Genomic DNA, 3,923 nt, shown 5'->3' with positions numbered 1-3,923 from the left:
AAATTATAAAATCATAAAATAAAAAATATTTTGTGCTTCTTGTTTGAGTCTAGAGTCAATTTTTAAGTTTGGTGTCAATTGCATATTTTTATTTTTCTCAAAAAATATTTTTGAAAAACTCATGCATGGTGTTCTTCATGATCTTCAAGTTGTTCTTGACAAGTCTTCTTGTTTGATCTTCATATTTTCTTGTTTTGTGTCTTTTGTTATTTTTCATATGCATTTTTGAATTGTTAGAGTCTAAACATTAAAAATTTCTAAGTTTGGTGTCTTGCATGTGTTTCTTGTCTTGAAAATTTTTCAAAAATAAGTCTTGATGTTCATCTTGATCTTCAAAGTGTTCTTGGTGTTCATCTTGACATTCAAAGTGTTCTTGCATGCATCATGTGTTTTGATTCATAATTTTTATGTTTTTAGTCATTTAGTTGTTTTTCTCTTTCCACATTAAAATTCAAAAATAAAAAAAACATCTTTCCCTTTTTTCTCTCATAAATTTCGAAATCTTTGGGTTGACTTAGTCAAAAAATTTTAAAATAAGTTGTTTCTTGTTAGTCAAGTCAAGATTTTATTTTTCTAAAATATTATCTTTTCAAATCTTTTAAAAAAAATCAAATCTTTTTTCATTTTTTTATTATTTTCAAAAAATTTTAAAAAATTGATTTTCAAAATCTTTTTCTTAATTTTATTTCATAATTTTCGAAAACTTTACTAACAATTAATGTGATTGATTCAAAAAAATTGAAGTTTGTTACTTTCTTGTTAAGAAAGGTTCAATCTTTAAATTCTAGAATCATATCTTTTAGTTTCTTGTTAGTCAAGTAATCAATTTTAATTTTAAAAATCAAATCTTTTTAATTTCCTTTTCAAATCTTTTTCAAAATATCTTTTTTAATCATATCTTTTCAAAATATCTTTTTCAAATCATATCTTTTCAAAATCAATTTCAAAAATATTTTCTAACTTCCTATCTTTTCAAAATTGATTTTCAAATCTTTTTCAACTAACTAATTGATTTTTTGTTTGTTTTACTATTTCTTATCTTTTTCAAAATCACCTAACTACTTTTCTCACTCTAATTTTCAAAAATCACCTTCCCATTTTTCAAAAATCTTTTTATTTAACTAATTGTTAAATTTTAATTTTATTCTATTTCTTCTCCTAATTTTCGAAACTAACATCATAAATAAAATAAAAATAAAAATATTTCTCCTCTCTCTTCTTTTAGTATTCAAATTCTCTCTCTCCCATCTCCTTCTATTTATTTATTTACCTATTAACACTTCTCTTCTACTCATAATCCGAACCCTGTTCTCTTCTCTCTCTGTGTTCGAATTTTTCTTCTTCTATTCTTCTTCTCTTCTACTCACATAAAGGAATCTCTATACTGTGACATAGAGGATTCCTCTTCTTTTCTATTCTCTTCTTTTTCATATGAGCAGGAGCAAGGACAAGGACATTCTTGTTGAAGCAGATTCTGAACCTGAAAGGACTCTGAAGAAGAAGCTAAGAGAAGCTAAAGTACAACAATCCAGATAAAACCTTACAGAGAATCTCGAAAAAGAAGGAGACATGGCCGAACCCAACAATAATGCAAGGAATATGCTTGGTGACTTTACTGTACCAAATTCCAACTTCCATGGAAGAAGCATCTCAATCCCTGCCATTGGAGCAAACAATTTTGAGCTAAAGCCTCAATTAGTTTCCCTGATGCAACAGAATTGCAAGTTTTATGGACTTTCATTAGAAGATCCTTTTCCATTCTTAACTGAATTCTTGTAGATCTGTGATACTGTTAAAACCAATGGGGTTGATCCTGAGGTCTACAAGCTTATGCTTTTCCATTTTGCTATAAGAGACAGAGCTAGAATATGGTTGGACTCTCAACCTAAAGATAGCCTGAACTCTTGGGATAAGCTGGTCACGGCTTTCTTAGCCAAGTTCTTTCCTCCTCAAAAGATGAGCAAACTTAGAGTGGATGTTCAAACCTTCAGACAGAAAAAAGGTGAATCCCTCTATGAAGCTTGGGAGAGATACAAGCAACTGACCAAAAAGTATCCTTCTGACATGCTTTCAGAATGGACCATCCTGGATATATTCTATGATGGTCTGTCTGAATTGTCTAAAATGTCATTAGACCATTCTGCAGGTGGATCTATTCTGCAGGTGGATCTATTCACCTGAAGAAAATGCCTGCAGAAGCTCAGGAACTCATTGACATGGTTGCAAATAACCAGTTCATGTACACTTTTGAAAGGAATCCTATGAATAATGGGATGCCTCAGAGAAAGGGAGTTCTTGAAATTGATGCTCTAAATGCCATATTGGCTCAGAATAAAATGTTGACTCAGCAAGTCAACATGATTTTTTAGAGTCTGAATGGATTGCAAAATGCATCCAACAGTACTAAATAAGCATCTTCTGAAGAAGAAGCTTATGATCCTGAGAACCCTGCAATGGCAGAGGTGAATTACATGGGTGAAGCCTATGGAAACGCCTATAATCCCTCATGGAGAAATCATCCAAATTTCTCATGGAAGGATCAACAAAAGCCTCAACAAGGCTTTAATAACGGTGGAAGAAATAGGTTCAGCAATAGCAAGCCTTTTCCATCATCCTCTCAGCAACAGATAGAGAATTCTGAGCAGAACCCATCTAGCTTAGCAAATATAATCTCAGATCTATCTAAGGTCACTCTAAGTTTCATGAATGAAACAAGGTCCTCCATTAGAAATTTAGAGACACAAGTGGGCCAGATGAGTAAAAAAGTCACTGAAACCCCTCCTAGTACACTCCCAAGCAATACATAAGAGAACCCTAAAAGAGAGTGCAAGGCCATAACTGTGAGTAACATGGCCAAACCTGGAGAGAGTGGAAAGGCAGTGATCCCTAGTGAGAAAGACCTCCTGGGATGTTCACTGACCAATAAGGAGTTCCCCTTTGAGGAACCTAAGGAATCTGAGGCTCACCTAGAGACCATAGAGATTCTATTGAACCTACTTCTGCCATTCATGACATCTGATGAATATTCTTCCTCTGAGGAGGATGAAGATATTACTGAAGAGCAAGTTACTAAGTTCCTTGGAGCAATCATGAAGCTAAATGCCAAGTTATTTGGTAATGAGACTCGGGTAGATGAACCCCCTTGCTCACCAATGAACTAAATGACTTGGTTAGGCAGACATTACCTCAAAAGAAACAGGATCCTGGTAAATTCTTAATTCCCTGTACCATAGGCACCATGACCTTTGATAAGGCTCTGTGTGACCTGGGGTCAGGCATAAACTTAATGCCACTCTCTGTACTGGAGAAACTGGGAATCTTTGAGGTACAGGTGATGAGCGGATTATTTATACGCTTTTTGGCATTGTTTTTAGTATGTTTTTAGTATATTTTTATTAGTTTTTAGTTAAAATTCACTTTTCTGGACTTTACTATGAGTTTGTGTATTTTTCTGTGATTTCAGGTATTTTCTGGCTAAAATTGAGGGTCCTGAGCAAAAATCTGATTCAGAGACTGAAAAGGACTGCAGATGCTGTTGGATTCTGACCTCCCTGCACTCGAAGTGGATTTTCTGGAAATACAGAAGCCCAATTGGCGCGCTCTCAACGGCGTTGGAAAGTAGACATCCTGGGCTTTCCAGCAATGTATAATAGTTCATACTTTGCCCGAGATTTGATGGCCCAACCCGGCGTGGCAAATCAGCCTCAGAATTTCCAGCGTTTAACGCTGGAGCTGGCATAAAACTTGGAGTTAAACGCCCAAACTGGCATGAAAGCTGGCGTTTAACTCCAGAAAAAGTCTCTACACATGAAAGCTTCAATGCTCAGCCCAAGCACACACTAAGTGGACCCAGAAGTGGATTTTTACGTCATTTACTTATCTCTATATACCCTAGGTTACTAGCTTACTATTAATAGGATCTT

This window comes from Arachis duranensis, chromosome 3 (assembly GCF_000817695.3).
Source record: "Arachis duranensis cultivar V14167 chromosome 3, aradu.V14167.gnm2.J7QH, whole genome shotgun sequence".
In the NCBI taxonomy this organism is placed as follows: domain Eukaryota; kingdom Viridiplantae; phylum Streptophyta; class Magnoliopsida; order Fabales; family Fabaceae; genus Arachis; species Arachis duranensis.
This window is presented reverse-complemented; position numbering follows the sequence as displayed.